The following is an 18,146-nucleotide window of genomic DNA, read 5'->3' as shown; positions in this document are numbered from 1 at the left end:
TAGGTATATCGTAGGTAATCACTTGTTAGTTTTAACGGCTGGTCTTAAAATGTGTGCCCATCCAAACAACCAGTAAATCATAAAATACTTGTCAGAAGGTTCATATGAGCTGGATTTAACATTCTTGGGGTACTATGAATTGAGCCCTGTGAAGTTTTTTTTTATATATATAATTTTTTCGTTTTATTTTTGGGGCATGTGGTGGTGGTTTTGTTTTATCCCTTGGGGAATAGGGTACCAGGTCCTGCTCCCAGGGGGTCGGAGGCCCTGGAGGGGGGTTTCAGAGTGAACCCATCCCACACTTGCGTTGCAGTGGCGGCTCCTGTTCCACAGGTCTGGGCCTGGCTGCTTGCTGTGGGTGCTGTGACCTGGCATCATGATGCCGGAAGGATGACTGGGCCAAATTTGAATGAGAGGCATTGTGATCTGGCGTATATTTTGGCCCCAAAGGACAGATACCACTGGTTTGGGGTGATATTTTTGGTTTTCATTTTATTTTGTGGTGTTTTACAGTTAAAAAGGTGAGGTTTTAACTATGAAGCATGGCTCTGGAATTTACACACACACACACACTTGACTTTCACGTGTTTATATTCTCAACTATGTAGAAAGCTTCACTTGTTGAAATATGGGTCTGTTCTGTTCTGTTCTTGTGGATGGTCACCAGTCTTGTAAGCTCCCTGGGTCTGGGTAGTGACCATTAAATATTATAACTTTGCATCTCTCAGGCACGCCCCCAGGTGCAGACCCTGTCTGGATTTAACTGTTGTTGCCTTTCAATGTTAAAGTAATCCACAACTGCTGCATGATTTCCTCCCTTTTATAAGAGAACTTGTGCTGCTTGTGTATATATGGCAAAGTTCTATTTCTGTTGTGTTAATACCAGGATGAAAAAGCTGCATTTCATAAATGCTTCTTACCACTTTCTAGATCATATATTCCAGTACAATTCTATTTCCAGTATTTACAGAATGTACTTAAGGTTTGTCTCATGGGGCAATTATTCTGATGTTAGTTTTAAATTACAGATTAATCTGCTGCATGAGCAGTTTTGCGCACCTGATATTCTGTTTGTCATATAATTACTCTTGGGGAAATAAATCTAGGAATTATGGGTTCTTTATCAAGAGGTCACATGATATGAGAGAGAAAGAAAAGCCTCAGATATAGGAGAAATTCTTTAGGACAATGATGCAACTACACTACATTGCTAAACTAGAACTGAGGGTGCACTAAATATAATGAATAGATTGCTCACACTGTAAGACATCATGTGTTAGTTGCCATTCCTTTTAATAATCTGCTCTTTTACTATGATTCATGGCTTGGGTGGAAGAACTCTGCTCATAACTAATTGTTAAATAGACACATGTATAGAAAGCATGCTCTCCCATAATATAGTGGAAACTTATTAAATGTGTTTTACTCCTCTTAGCAGCTATTTATTTAGAAGCTTATGCTACTTTACAAAATGGTCTGTATGATAGATGGTGAAAATTCTCAAGTCTGTTCCTTTAACAAATACTTAAGTGTGAACTCTCATGTGAAGTAGTTATGAAAATTTTATTTTTGTTTAATCTGAATGTGGCCCTTATGTCATCTTTACAGGTTTGAAGTTCTTTACCCATGGATGAGTTGTAGCTTAGCAGTAGCAATTTGTGCTATCAGTGTGTTTTGGCAGGATTTACTGCTTGGATGTGAGGGTAGCAGAGTCTCTGTATTCACTCAGGGCTTGTCCACACATAAAACAGTGCAGTGGTGCAGCTCCCCTCCCCTCTGTTTAAGTACTCCAACCCCTGCGATGCAGTAGCTAGATCAACAGGAGAATCATTGGGGGTGTGGATTTTTGTACTTACACTGACCTAATTTCCTAGTGTAGACCAGGCCTCAGTTTCTGCTGGATTTGCCAACTATTTACTCTTAGGTCAGGTCTACATTTACAAAGTTACAGTGCTGGCAGTTACAGCGCTGCTCAGAGAGCACCAAAGGAGAACTTCTGTTGTGTGTTCACGTGGACAACTGCCTGTGCAATAGCGTGTTCACACTTGCGGCGCCATTCAGAACAGTGCACTCTGGGCAGCTATCCCACGGAGCACCTCCTTCTCTTTCGCTGCTCTTTCGTTGCGGGGCATCCTAGATCCTGTCCCAATGCCCCATGATGCATTGCTTCGCATCTCAGCAATCTCTGTGCTTCCGTCCGCATTTGGTGCCATCTTTCAACAGTTTGTGTACTGCGCGCCCTGCCCTGCCTTTTTTGGTCTGCAGGAATTGATCCTGAGCTGTTGACCAGTATGCTGCTCGCACTGACCAACACATCACGAGTGGCAGTGGAGATATTTCTTAAACTACAAAGGGAAGAGGAGTGCAACATTGATCTTGCCACACATACTAGCTATGACACCAGATTGCTGGTGGCATACATGGAGGTGCTGACCACATTGAAACACGGCTTTTGGGCTCAGGAAACATGCACTGAGTGGTGGGATCACATTGTGATGCACATCTGGGATGACAAGCAGCGGCTGCAGAACTTTTGTGTGAGAAAAGCCACATTTATGGGACTCTGTGATGAGCTGGCCCCAGCCTTGTGGCGCAAGGACACAAGAATGAGAGCTGCCCTGTTGCTGGAGAAGCATGTGGTGATTGCACTGTGGAAGCTGGCTACTCCAGACTGCTACCAGTCGGTCGCTAACCAGTTCGGAGTTGGAAAATCGACTGTTGGAGTTGTGTTGATGGAATGTGCAGGGCCATTAATTGCATCCTGCTCCAAAAGACACTGACTCTGGTCAACATGCTTGATGTTGTGGATGGCTTTGCACACTTGGGCTTCCCTAACTGCGGAGGGGCGCTCAGCATGCTCCTTCCAATTCTGGCACCAGACCATCTGGTCACCAAGTACATTAATTGCAAGGGGCATTTCTCAATGGTTCTCCAGGTGCTTGTGGATCACCGTGGGCGTTTCACAGACATTAACTCAGGCTGGTCTGGAAAGGTGCATGACGCATGCATCTTTCAAAACACTGGCCCATTCAAGAAGCTGCAAGCAAGTACTTTCTTCCCTGACCAGAAGATCACTGTAGGGGAAGTTGAAATGTCCATTGTAATCCTGGGAGACCCCGCCTACCCCTTAATGCCATGGCTCATGAAGCCATACATGGGGCAACTTGACAGCAAGGAAGAGTTCAACAGGCTGAGCAAGTGCAGAATGACTGTGAAGTGTACATTTTGTCCATTTAAAAGCCCGTTGTATGGGAAGCTGGACATGGCCGATGACAGTATTCCTATGCTTATAGCCGCATGCTGTACACTCCATAATATTTGTGAAGGGAAGGGTGAAAGCTTCACTTAGGGCTGGACTTCAGAAGCTCAGCGTCTGGAGGCTAAGTTTGAACAGCCAGAGACCAGGGCTATTAGAGGGGCGCAGCACAGGGACATAAGGATCAGGGATGCTTTGAAGCAGCAATTTGAAGGTGAAAGCCACTAATAGCTGTTACTATGCTTAAGATTGCAGTGCTTGTAATGCTAGGAGGTGATTGATGCAAGAAGGGGCCTTAATGTAATTGTATGCTGCTTTGCCATGCTCTTTTTGCTTTCACTTAATAGAATAAAGATTGATTTCAAACAAACACAATTCTTTTATTGAGACACAAAAAGAGGAGAGAGTCAAATGAAAAAAATCAGCAGGGAGGGGGATGGGGGAAGGGAAGGTCTCAAGACGAGAAGGAGTCCTGGGATGATTACAGACTTGTGTATGTTGAAGGATCATACCCAACTTTCCCCTTTGGAGTACGATGCAGCAGGTGCTGTACTTCAGCAGGGCCCAACTGTAGAGGGATGGGTGTTGAGTGCAGTGAGTAGTGGGAGTCCACACTGCTGGATTGTGAGGAGGGAGGAGTGGGTAGAAAGTGGAGCCAGGAGGTTGATAACTGTGTGTGGGGAACACATGGGAAAGAGTTTTGCAACAGCAGCTGCAGGGGGGGGCGAGAGCAGTGCTGTTCAGTTTGAAGAGCTAGTATTGCCTGGAGCATGTCCACTTGGTGCTCCATAACTTCTTAAGAGCCGCTCCGTGGCTTCTTTCTGGTGTTCTGCATTCTTCTTTCGATCCCTCTTCTCGCTGTCCCGCCACTCCTTCAATTTTTTTCTCAGTGGCGGAGTGCATCATAATGTCACGCATAAAGTCCTCCTTAGTTCTTGGCCGCTTTCTAATTCTGCATAGCTGTTCTACTGCCGCTAACAAAGAGGGAGGCTGGGCTCCCAAGGTCATCTCTGTGAAGTTTAAATGCAACATTTTACAGAAGCCGTATTGTTTCCAACATAGATAACACTGTTTTAATGCTTTAAAACACAGCCAGTACTCACACCTGACACTAACTGGCTGACCCCAGGCAAGCACACATGAGCCACATGACCCCCAAAATGGTGAGTAGCCACAGGGGCAGGGTAAATCTCTCTTCCTGGACCCTGCTGTACACTGGGCACGTGGCTCTTGGGGAGACCCAGCACTGTAGGGTAGACCTGATAATCATTCCCACACCTTCCACAGGAGGTGATCATTATGGAAGATATCCTGCTGCTGAGGGTGAGCAGGGAATCAAGGGAGGGTCTTCTCCAAGGCTGCGGCTTCTGCCCTGGTGTCTATGCAGCTTGCCTGTGTGCAGCAATGGTCCCCTCACCAGCAAAGTGGCATGGGAAAGTTACTGTTAATGGGGCAAGAAACAAAACAGCTCTGCTGAGGAACCTGTGGCAGCAGATTGCCCAGGATCTCCATGAGAGTTTCCTGGCGATCTCTGAAGGAGATTCCCCAAATGCTGATGAGGTCCAGCACCTCGGCATTGCTCCAAACAGGGAATTGCCTAGTGCGTGGAGCAGGCATGGCCACCTGGAAAGAGGCACTGAGACCTCTGCACACATCACCGAGCAAACATGAAGGGGACTTTTAAATTTGCAGAAGAATGTATGGGGTGGGGCTGATGGTTGATCACCTGAGGGCAGGGCAGTAGAGTTCAAACTGATGGCCAGAGAGGTGAGAACAGGTATTGTTGGACACCTCCCGGAGGCCAATTACAGTGCTGTAATCACCATGTTGTCTACACTGACCCCGCAGCGCTGTAGCCCTGGCGCAGAAAGCTGTACGCCTCTCATGGAGGTGTGTTTTTCTTTTTAGAGTGCTGCGTCTGCGCAGTTTCTGCCCACAAAGTGGCTTGGCAGTGTATACACCTCAAGAGTTACAGCACTTAAAGCTGCTTTACTGTGCGCAAACTTGCCAACATGGATGGGGCCATATTTATTATTTTGGTTGCTGGGAGGTGGCACGTATGACTGCTATTGCTATAGGACAACATCAATAACTGTACAAAATCTGTTCTAATTGTGAAGAGGCAGATACATAATCACCTGGAACTATTTGATGACTGTGTAAAACAAGATAGTAACAGCTTTTCATTATTGCTGTAGCCTGGATCTGAAACTGATCAAGAAGATAAAAGCTCCATCTCATCAGCATCAGTTCATTTAAACAACAAACGCCATTTAGATAGATCAGACTGTAATTACTGGAGTAGGAGCTTACTTAGGACTGTGACTAATACTCCCACACTTGTTTTAAAAGATGAATTAAGTAGTCTCTTGGGTTATTCAGTAATAGGTGTGTCAGTGCATTGGTTTTGACGTCTGTGAAACACCTGTAACACCACAGTGCTCCCCTAGCAATATTCTTGGTTCAGTTCTGACTGAGGAGTATGTCATTGACTGTCAATCAGGGCCGGCTCCAGGCACCAGCTCAGGTAAGCAGGTGCTTGGAGTGGCCAAAGGGAAGGGGGGGCACATCGGGCCCTTTGGCGGCAGGTCCCTCTTGGAGGGAAGGACCTGCCGCCAAAAAAGGAAGTGGTGCGGTGGAGCAGCCACCGATTGCGATTGTGGCTTCCCCCCCACCCCCAGCTTGAGGCAGCAAAAACCCTGGAGCTGGCCCTGCTGTCAACAACTCCATTTTCTCTAACACCATTAATTACATTGCTATTGATATAATTGGGGTGTCTTTGATTGCTGATGGCCCAAGTTTGGCTGACAGAGGTGAAACTTTGAGTTATTTACAGGCATATCTTCACTAGCAACGTTAAAGCGCTGCCACAGCAGTGCTTTAACATGGCTGTGTAGTTGCAGCACCAGAGCTAGGGGCGAGCTCTCCCAGTGCTGTAAAAATGCCACCCCCATGAGGGGAGTAGCTACCAGTGCTGGTACACTGTCTACACTGGCACTTTACAGTGCTAAACTTACAGTGCTCGGGGAGGAAGGGGGTGGTCACCTCCCTGAATGAGAAAGTTGCAGCACTGTAAAGTACCGGTATAGAAAAACCCTACTTCTCTAGTTCCCCTGCCAGAAAAGGGTAGAATATGGTAGAACATTTTTTCCCCCTCTCTCTGTCCTATTTGCTGCTAGGGTGGGAAATTACCCTACCTCTGATTTGCCAAGTCTGTACAGAACCCCAAAGAATTTGCTTAGTCTTTAGCCTAGCCCTGTTTTATCGAGGTAACCTCTTGTAAAGCTAGGAAGGATTGTTTGCCCACCTTGAGCTAGCTCTGACAAATGAGCCTCTTGAAATACTGTGTACAGTACTATCGTTTGCTTACTAGGTTAATTTTCCACTGTGCTCCTAAATATACTATTAAGGTCCTGATCCAGAAAAGATTCAAACGATTCATGCAGAAAGTTAAGCATGTACGTGAGTCTTTGCAGAGTTATAGTCCAAGTTTACTATTCAGAGTAAACCTGAAAGAAGTGTCAAAATATACCACCAAGCAATTAAAATTTGTAAAGCTGCCAGAGCGATCTGAACTACCTTAACTGTGTAACTGTGAACAATTACTAAATGTGAACATCTACATAAATTTAAAGAATTATTTTATTTTTTATAGTACTTATATTGTAGGTCCATGGTCCAGCAGATTTTGTACTTTTAACTAGTGCCTAAGTACTGGTACTGGCTGATATTTGAGAAATTCCACAACAGAAGTGGGAGAGGCTGCTCTTATGCTGTGAGCAGTACTGTATTATCTGCTCTGCAAAGCTCTATTTTGAATCATAGGAGTAAGTTCTGAATTTTAAACAGGAAATATCTGCTGGGAGTTTCAGACAAAAGAACCTTCATTCTGAGGAAACTAGATTAGAAGTTAGGAGCTCAGAGTTCTAGTCACAGAAAAATATTAACCTATCTCTATATCAATGAAGAAATATTAGATTGACTATTTAATTTTTGACTGAACTACTCCAAGGCGCACTATCCACATGAGAAGTGGGAAATCAAGTTACATCAGCGCAGTAAAACAGAAGCTGCTCTTGCAACTCTCTATAATATACTTAATCCTTGATCCTGGAAGTAAAAGCATGTGGCTGTATCCTTGTGCCCCCTCAAAGCCCTGTCCCTGCATTGTAATTTGTAGGATCAGCCCTGTGATTGTGTCCTAGGGTGAAGATCTTTCAAAAGCAGGAGCTTAAAATTAGGTTCATAAATCTGTATTTTGGCACCTAAATTAGTGACCTGATTTTCAAAAGGCGTGCCCAGTAACTCCTATTTGTGGGTTTACCTGAAGTGAGATTAGAAGCCACTTTAAGTTCCTGTTTTTTGTTTTTGTTAATTCACTTTGGAGGGGGTCCTTGTTAAACAACACTTAGTTGTATAGGTTCTAGAAATACGGTAGGTGCTTAACAGACATAAATGCTGTTCTTAGAGTGCTTCTTAGGGAAATTTTAGAGTATTAGGTATTGGGGTGATTTACTACTGAACCAATACCCCATCCATGGGGTTAGCTGTGTTAGGGACATTGTGCCATTGCAGGTACTGTTTTTCAGCCAAAGCATAAAATTATTTTGATCATTGATAAATTTGTGGTAACTTTCTAAGAAGCCAACTGTCCTAGCTAAATTCCAGTTTGGATAATTACATTCTCTCTGCTTAGGTTCTTAAGACACCCACCACTATGCTATCTAAATACCCATTCTGCCTAGCTACATTCCCCTTGCAGTTTCAATGGCACAGGGTATATTACATTGAAATCCTAGAGAATGAAAGGCACTGTTTACTTCTAGATAATGTTTATTTGTAACCCACTGCTAATGTTAATATGCACACTTAGCCTGTGATAACACTTTTTTTAAGGGACTAGAATGTCTTATCTACATACACACAAAAGTTCCACTCAGATATGTCCACCCTCTAATCATCAAGTATACCATTTTTGTTCTCTGTTTTGTCTACTTTGAATATAAGGTCATTGGAGGCACTTCTCTAATCTTCCTTCTCTATAATATTGATTACATGGTTGGCACTCAGTACATAATATTAATTACCAGGATATGCCTTACTGAAGTTAGTATTGCTATATCAACATGCAAATGTGTGTAATTAATAATAAAGGGGTGATGTTTTTCCATCTTGGTATGTTAGAGCAAGGGAATCAACTCCTTCTGACTAATTCAAGCAATTAGGTTGTCTAATCTCCAAACATTCAATTCACTTCATAATAATAGGCCTCAAAGTTAATAGCATTACTTATGTGCATTGAGTGGACATAGAAACTGATTATTTTCTTGCTCTAAGAAGCAATTACACTAGGTATGTGTACCATTGCCAAGGTCCTGTGTGGAAGTCTGTTCATCTATTGGCTGTGTTGTACCTGTTAGGATAGAAAAAGGAGTTTTTAGTATTCATGGTTGTCAATCTGGTTCCTCTTACCTTTGTTGTGTTTAATTTTAGAAAAGATTAAAAGTTGCTAGTGAAGAGTTGTAAGAAAAGCACCAACAAGAAGTTAATATCTAGTAGGCTCATGCTCTAGGACAGTGGTTTTCAAACTGCAGGTCATGACCTAGTACTAGGTCACGGAATGGAAGGCACTGGGTTGCAGTGGCTCTGGTCACCACCGCCGACTGGGCCATTAAAAGTCCTGTCTGCAGTGCTGCCTGGCTAAGATAGGCTAATCCCTACCTGTTCTGATACTGCGCTGTGTCCCAGAAGTAGCAGGTCTGGCTTCTAGGTGTGGGGACAACAGGGCTCCATGCACTGCTCCCACCCCGAGCACTGACTCTGCACTCCCGTTGGCTGGGAACTAGCCAATGGGACTTGGGGGGCGGTGCCTGCAGGCGAGAGCTGTGTGGAGCTGCTTGTGCGTCTCCACCTGGGAACCAGACCTGATACTGGCCGCTTTTGGGGTGCAGTGGGGTCTGCAGTGCCAGGACAGGCAGGAAGCCTGCTTTAGCAAGCCTGCTGCATCACTGACCGGAAGCTGCCTAAGGTAAGCTCGCATCTGGACCCTGTGCCCCAATCCCATGTCTCAGCCCTGAGCTCCCTGAAACCAGGAGCCCCTTCCTGCACCCCAAAACCTGTGCTCCCAGCCCAGAGCCCTGACCCCCTTCCCTAGCCCTGAGCCTCCAAACCAGAGCTCCCTCCTACACTCCAAGGCCCTCAACGCTGGCCCCAGCCAGAGCCTGCACCCCCAGTCCAGTGCCCTGACCTCCTCTTGCACCCCAATCCCTGCCTCAGCCCAGAGCCCCCTCCATACCCTGAATCCCTCATTCCCAGACCCACCCTGCAGCCCTCACCTCAATCCTCTGTCCCAGCCATGAGCACCTCCCAAACCCCTCATCCCCAGCTCTGTTGGGTTGCGGGCAACAACAATTTTCTTCAACTGGGTCACCATAAAAAAGTTTGAAAACTACGGCTCTAGGACAATAGTAGGTACCCTTAATTAGTATCTTTGGATGATCCATCACTAGTGATCTGGCTCTTTTGCCTGCTGTTGTGACAAAAGGAGGAGAGAGGGGACATGGTAAATCTGTAAGCATATATAATAAGTACTGAGTATCCAAGTCCTGATTAAGGTAAATAGCAGCTTTATAGATGCATCCAACTCACATCTGTACCCCACTGTTCACCCTACCACCATGTTAAAAGTACAGTAAGAGCTCAGTCCAAAGCCTACTGAAATCAGTGGGAAACTCCTACTGACTTCAATGGGCTTAACATCAGACCCCAAAATGCCTTTGCACTTTTCAGCAAAGGCCATCCAGCCGAACAAAAGCAGTTGGCTTGTTAATGTATGGAAGAGTTATTGAAGGTGGTAGTGTCCTTGATAAATCCTATGAGGTTTGGAAGACTGTGGCAATAGCCAATAAAGGATACTCCATAGACAACAAATGTCATTTTGGTTAACTTTTTGTTCCCTGGATGTAGTTCCAGTGGTGAGCTTGAGCCAGTTTGCAAGAACCTGTTAAATTTAGAAGTTGGTGTAGAACTGGTTGCTAAAGGGGCGGGCAGGTGGACAAACTCCGGTCTGTGGGCTGGATCCTGTCCGGCCCACCTGAGATCCCAGCTGAGGAAGCTCTCCTGACTCCTTCCCCGTTCCTCCCCCACACACAGAGGCTGAGCTGGGGCTGGAAGGAGGGGTTGGCAGTGCTGCCCGGGGGGGGGGGCAAGTGGGGCAATTTGCCCCAAGCCCCACAGGGGACCCCATGAGAATCTCTGAGGCTCCCCACTCGGCCCCACCTCCACCTCCTCCCCTACCCAACACCCCCCAATCCCTGTCCCCTGACCGCCCCCCCCTAGAACCTCTGCCCCACCCAACCTCTCCCCTGCTCTGTGTCCCCAGGACTCCCTGCCCCTTATCCAACCCCCCTGGTCCCAGCACCTTACCATGCCGCTTAACCCTGCCTCTCCCAGACCTTCAGCATGCCGCGTCCAGGAGTGACCCTGGACAGCGTTGCAGCAGCACGGCTCCAGCAGGATCTGAGCTCCTCCCACTCAGAGCTGTGTGGTAAGGGGGCAGGGCTGGGAGCTCAGGACCCACTGGAGCCACACCGATGCTGTCCAGGGCCACTCCTGGACGTGGTATGCTGAGGCTCTGGGAGAGGGGGGAAGCAAGGGTAAGCGGCATGATAAGGGGCAGAGAGTCCTGGGGACATGAAGCAGGGGGAGGGGATTGGAAGGGGCAGAGGTACCGGGGAGAGCGGTCAGGGGATGGGGAATGGGGGGGTTGGGTAGGCATGGGAGTTCTGGGGGTCAGTTGGGTGGAGTCAGGGCAGTCAGGACAGGGAGCAAGGCGAGTTGGGTAGGGGGTGGGGTCTGGGGGCATTAGGTAGGTGGTGGTGAGTATTGTTTGGTGCGTTTTGTGTAGATGCAGATTGCGCTTGCGTGGGTGGGAGGGGTGGCCGTCAGGGACAAGGAGTGATGGGGGTGTATAAAATGGATTGTGGCGGGGCAAATGGTGGGGTTCTGGGCGGGCGTGGAGGGCAGTCGAGAGGACAGGCTGCGGTAGATGGGAGAAGAGGGGAGAAGGACATGGGGGCTTGTTATCCTGTGTCCCTCCGGTTTCGGGCAGCACTTCTGGCAGCGGGTCCTTCACCCGAGCGAGTGAGGACCCGTGCTGAAATTTGCCACTTGAGAACACGAAGAGCAAGTTGACCCTGTCGTTGCCATCCTGCGTCGCACGCTGAAGTGCCCCGAGGCCGGTAGGAAACCGGTCTAGGATTTTGGAGCTCATTCATGTGTAGTTCATATTCCACAGGTGAATCAGAGCCAGCTCTTCCTGGTTAGCCTGTTGTTGTCTCAAAGTCTATACGGATCTTTTTCAGGCGCGCGTAGGCAAAAACGCCACATTTTTGTATAAGGGTTTAATTAAACACTTGTATCATCTGCATTATGAGTATTTTACAGTCTGCTTACACAACCACACAGACACACAAACACTCCGTCTTGCTGTGTACCAACACGTTGCTCCCTTAACTGCCTGGCATTTGTGAGTTAGTGGAAGGGTGGGCGGGTTACTGCGATCGGTCGTATGCTCGATGTGCAAAGCGCGACCGGGGTCCTTCTGCAAGACCTTGTGTTATGCAGCTTCCTTTAGTGTCATCCAGGACGATTTCCAATATCGGGCCTTGTTCGTTGGTCTTTGTGCTGGTTTTTCTGGCTGTTGTCCATGTGTTCAAGAGGGCTTTTCTAAACGAAGGTGTTGTTCTAATCCCTTGAGGTGTCATTGTCTGCTTTTCTTTATTGGCCCTTGAAAGTTGTATTGTCCTTTTGCTTTGGTTCCTTCCCTTTTACTGTTGTAGCTGTTCTGGGGTGGTGTCTATCAAGCTCCTTATTACTCCATGCGTCCTGGGGCAATTGCATTAAAGATTGGGGGAGGGGTCTTCTCTCTATTCTAGGCAAAGCATTTCTTCCCTTTAATCTCTACTCTTAGGGCTACAATTTGATACAGTTTCTACCATTTTTACAAGTTGTATAGAGAGCCCAGCCAAGGTCATTATGAATTACTGCAATCAAACATGTGGACAGAAAAGTTACAATGCAGGCAAGTGTAGTGAATGGTGAACAGAACTTACATTAATAAAGTGAACAATTAAAAACAATTTCATTTATCAGTTCTACATTGTCTCCAAAAGAAGCAAAAGTTGGAAATTCCAAATATGATTTTTAAAGAGGCTTTTTAAACAAGACTTAAACCAATTGGGTTTTACAGTAAAAGATCTAACAAATTCTGGAAAATTGTGGCTGAGAACCACCCTTTAAAAGGGCCTAACACAGGGGATCTCAAACTGGGTGTCGGGACCCCTCAGGGGGTCATGAAGTTATTACATAGGGGGTTGTGAGTTGTCAACCTCCACTCCAAACCTTGCTTTGCTTCCAGAATTTATAATGGTGTTAAATATATACCAAGTGTTTTTAATTTATACGGGGTTGGGGGTTGCACTCAGAGGCTTGCTATGTGAAAGGAGTGACCGGTAAAAAAAAAGTTTGAGACACAGTGGCCTAATAGACACAGTAAAGATTCTATATTCAAGATTGTAAATAGAAAGCTATTTAAAATGTAACTTTGACTCCCGCCCCCTGGCAATTCCTCAGTATTGAAATAGTATCTGTTAGACTTTGGAATTAACTTGTTTTGTTTTGGTTAAGAGTTAAAAGGGGTGGAGGAGGAAGAATTCAGACTTTTAATGTGACTACTGCTTGAGGAAAAATTCCAGTAACAGGCTTTTAACAAGGGAACAGTGTGTAAAATGTTTATTGTAATAGACAAAACTATGTTTTTTTAATAAAATTTTTAAATGAAAAGTCTGGGGAAAAAAACACCACAGAATTACCCAAAACACAGAAATTACTCAAAACGGCCTATAATTTACCTGCATTTTTTATTTTACCAGAGTCCTTATTTAGAACCTTCCCTGGATGCATATGCAGTTGATCTGTCATTTTGTAATACAACATAACATTAAACCTTATGTAATTACTGAGGTCATGTCTACACTATAGGTGCTACTGCAGCTATGCTATTGTAGTATAGACACTCCACTCCCTGCATCCATAGAAGGGGTTTTCCATCAGTTAGGCCTGATCTACGCTGGGGGGAGGACATCGATCTAAGATATACAACTTCAGCTACGAGAATAGCATAGCTAAAGTCGACATATCTTAGATCGAATTAAAATTACTTACTTCACGTCTTTGCGGCGCTGGATTGACTGCTGTGGCTCCCCTGTCGACTTTGTTTCTGCCTCTTGTACTGCTGGAGTTCAGCAGTCGATGGGAGAGCGATTGGGGACCAATTTATCGTGTCTACACTACACGTGATAAATCAATCCCTGATAGATCGATTGCTACCCGCTGATCCGGCGGGTAGTGTAGACGTACCCTTAGTCTGTAATCCACTTCCCTAGTGGCTGTAGCTAAAACCTGGCCGTGTCTATGCCTGGGGGTTAGGTTGGCTTAACTATGGTGCTCACACCCCTGACCAATGTTGGTAGGTCAACCAGGATCTACACAGTACAACTTTATAGAAATAAAAGAAGACAAAGTCCCTGTCCTAATGAGCTTAATTTACATATCGCTAATACAAGGTTAACTTTACCCAAATTAAATAGGACTAGAGTGACCAGATGTCCCAATTTTATTGGGACAGTCCTGATTTTTGGGTCTTTTTCTTATATAGGGTCCTATTATCCTCCACCCTGTCCCGATTTTTCACACTTGCTGTCTGGTCACCCTAAATGGGACTACATAAAGCCTATCTACTACTTGTCTTAATGCATGCAATAAGGGACAAATCCTGGAACTACAAGGAGACCAGGATTTCACCCTCAGCTTTTCAGTGGGGTTTAGGTAACATGCAGGAATTTCGCCCACAATACTGAAGATAATATCAACATTGTGGGTAGAGAGAAAGTTTAGTGGGCTAATAAAACAATGGACAGTACTTAGGGGAGTATTAGGGTTAAGTTATGGGTAGTTTTGGTTACAGTTGTTTCATGTATCCTATATCAATGCATCAATATTTGTAATGCGCCTATCACTACTAGCTAGAGGCTGATGGTTTTACATGGCTGGAGATTTGCATAACTATTCTGTGCTTGTGTACTTGGTAACTTTTTTTAATGTTTCCTCTCAAATTATTATAGTAAATTTATCAACTATTTTAGTCAATCTTTTCAGACTCAGGATACCAACCAATTTTCTCTATGTATAATCTAATAAACCTTAGGTTGAGGATGCATAAATCCTAGACCAAATATGTAATGTCTTTCCAAAACCCCTGTGATATTTAAGCTACCCAGGAGGGAGGAGGGGAAAGAGAGAAACAACCCTCCTGTTCAGACGCATGAGTACAGTTAGAAAGTTTAAAATAAAGAAAACAAATAATCAGGCCAGTGATTAAATTAATTATTTTTCAACAGATTTAGTATTACTCTGTCAAGACTATTGGAATTTGCAAATAATTTCCCCGCTGGTACTAATAATGCAATCACAAGTTTAACCCACTGCTTTATGGTATTAGTAAGAAGATATCCTTAGGCTGTTAATACTAGCTGGAGGTCAGCTGTATCATGTCCAGGGATTTAGATTAACTTGTTCCTTATTGTCATTATCTCTGATAAATTAAGCTGGCGCTCACTTTTTTAAGTTAGATTAGACAAAGTAGAGGGAAAGGGCAAAGAGGCTGGTGTGTCTCCACTGAAAATTATTAGTAAATCAGGGTATGGCTACACTTGGAAATGTGCAGCGCTGGGAGTTACAGCTGTAGTCGTACAGCTGTGTAGGAACAGCGCTGCAGTGTGGCCACACTGACAGCTACCAGTGCTGCAGTGTGGCCACATTTGCAGCATTTGCAGCGCTGTTGGGAGTGGTGCATTGTGGGCAGCTATCCCAGCGTTCAGCTGGCTCAAGTCTTTTACAAAAGACGGGGGTGGCATGGAGTGTGACAGGGAGCGTCGGGGAGACAAGAGAGCGGAATTTTTGGAAGACACTGTGACAGCTCTCTGCCTTGCAAGTTCAAAAGCGAGGGGGTGGGTGGAGTGTGACAGGGAGCGTCGGGAAGACAGAGAGAGCGGATTTTTGGAGCAGACACTGTGAGCTCCCTGCCTTGCAAATTCTGGCCATTTCCCCCCCTCTCTCAATCACTCTAAATGTAAAAAGGCTTCAGACCAGATTAGCAGCTTCTCCGACGGACTCCCTCCCCGCCCTGCTGTTTGCTCCTTAAGCAAACGGCTGTGAACATTCCAAAGCTTCGGCTCGGCTCGCTCGCTGGAGCAAAGAGCAGCTGTGTTTGGTAGCTCCGGGGAGTACCTTCCGGTTTGTTGTAGACAGGAATTCTGGGATACCTCTTAATACCCTGGAGGCCAATAACAGCGCTGGTGAGTGTCCACACCTGATGAGCAGCGCTGCATCACCAGCGCTGGATTCGCTACACCCGTAGCAGACACAGGAGTACAGCCAGCGCTGCAGCCAGGGAGTTGCAGCGCTGGCTGAGCTTTGTAAGTGTGGACACCGAGTAAGTTGCAGCGCTGTAACCCCCTCACCAGCGCTGCAACTTGCAAGTGTAGCCAATCATCTTAATTACTACCAAAGAAGTGAACCTCACTAGTTAATGTGTCAAAATAATTCCAGTCTAATACTAGTGCTTCCAATATAATTACATCAAGGATAAATAGTCCAAACTCCAATACCAGATGTTTCTGTTGTTAGTAAACTAATCCCATTCACTCTTCACAAAAGCTTTTGTTACAGTAGCCAGAAGCCTTTCTATTTAGCTGCCTCTGGGATCAACTATTTAGAATATCAATGTTGAATTAAATGTCCATCTCACAAGTGATTGACACACAATACAACTCTTGGGACTCAGACATCTAATTTATCAGGGCTGCAGGGGGTAAGTACAGCATTCAAGGAAGCTGAAGCATTGTCTCCATTAAATTTTATTTTGCTCCTGATTAAAATGCATTCTGAGTTTGTTTACAGGGGAAAGTTTTACCAGTTATGTATATGGACACTCTAAGTTATGTTTAGACTATGGGTGCTAAGGTGCCATAGTGAAAGTGCCATAGCTATGCTGTTTAAGCACCATAGCATAGACTCAGGGTAGGCTACACTTGGAAATGTGCGGCGCTGGAGTTACAGCTGTGTTCGTACACCTGTGTAGGAACCAGTTTGGAGTGGGAAAGTCGACCGTTGGAATAGTGTTGATGCAAGTTTGCAGCCATTAATCGCATATTGCTAGAAGAAACCGTGACTCTGGGAACATGCAGGACATTCTGGATGGCTTTGCATAAATGGGTTTCCCTAACTGTGGAGGGGCGATAGATGGACGCATATTCCTGTTCTGGCACCACCCTACCAGGCATCCAAGTACATTAATTGGAAGATGTTTCTCTATGGTTCTCCAGGCGCTTGTGGATCACCGTGGGCATTTCACTGACATTTACACAGGCGGCCTGGAAAGGTGCATGATGCACGCATCTTTCGGAACAGTGGCCTGTTCAGGAAGCTGCAGGCCAGGACTTTTTCCCAGACCGGAAGATCACAGTAGGAATGTTGAAATGCCATTGTGATCCTTGGAGACCCCGCTTACCCCTTAATGCCTTGGCTCATGAAACCGTATACAGGGAAGCTTGACAGGAGCAAGGAACGGTTCAACTACAGGCTGAGCCGCTGCAAAATGACTGGAATGTGCTTTTGGCCATTTAAAGGGGCGCTGGAGTGTCTTTATGGGAAGCTAGACTTGGGGAAAGCAGCATCCCAGCGATTATAACCGCGTGCTGTATCCTCCATAATATTTGTGAAGGGAAGGGTGAAACATTCAGTGACGAATGGACCTCCGAGGTTCAACGCCTGGAGGCTGAACTTGCACAGCCAGAGACGGGCTACTAGAGTGGCCCAGCACAGGGCTTCAAGGATTAGGGATGCCTTGAGGAGCAATTTGAGGCTGAAAGCCAACAGTAATGTTTGGTGCCTTGGACTGGGGTTAAGTGCAGTGGTTACAATGATTTTCCCTAGGGTACAGTATGTTTCTCTTTCTGCAATAATAAAAAACTGTTTTAAAGCAAAGAAATCCTTTATTAAAAATACAGTACATAAAAGGGCAGCGGGGGGGAGGGTAGGGTGATGAACTGTACAGTCAGATGTTTGAATATGTCCTGCCTGGAGTGCTGTGCAATACCCGCTGCACTTCAGGATTACTATGCTGCATGGTGATGGGGGTTGGGGTTGAGTGCATAGGATAGGTGAACGTACAGGTGTGGGGGCAGCTGGTGGTGGTAAGAACCAGGGTGCTGGAGAAGGGGTTTTGAGCAAACAGTGAGGCACAAGGGAGAGAGCTTTGGGTGGGGGTGGGTTAGCAGAATGATCTGCCTGCATGGCTACCAGTGACTGCATACAGTCCGTTTGGCACGCCAGGAGGCTTATCAGCTGCTTTTGCTTTTCTTCTTAGCCAATTCCTTTTCCTGCTTTCTGTTCCCCCACTGGTGCATTTTCTCTCTCAGTCTTGCAGCCTCTTACTCTCTCTGGCATACTGATTGATAACTGCTTTCACCAAATCTTCTTTGCTTTTCCTTGCCTCCTCCTCAAGTTATGTAGTCTCACATCTGTATGTTTTAGGGCCGCAGGATTCAAGGACACTAAAAAAAAAAACAGAATAGAAACATTATTACAGAGGCTGCATTGTTTATAATCACAGTGAAGGATTTGTAGACTATTTGTAGCATCATTTGCACATAGCAAACATAGCACAGAGAGGCCACAGAAGCGAAGACATGGTGAGTAATGGGGACTGAGTGATTAATGAAATCCATGTTTCTGCCGCGACTCACCTGGGAAGGGTAGCTGCTTGAGT

The sequence above is a fragment of the Chelonoidis abingdonii genome, chromosome 6, assembly GCF_003597395.2.
Source record: "Chelonoidis abingdonii isolate Lonesome George chromosome 6, CheloAbing_2.0, whole genome shotgun sequence".
NCBI classification, from domain to species: Eukaryota; Metazoa; Chordata; order Testudines; family Testudinidae; genus Chelonoidis; species Chelonoidis abingdonii.
The sequence above is the reverse complement of the archived record's forward strand: the minus strand, read 5'-3'. Positions refer to the sequence as shown.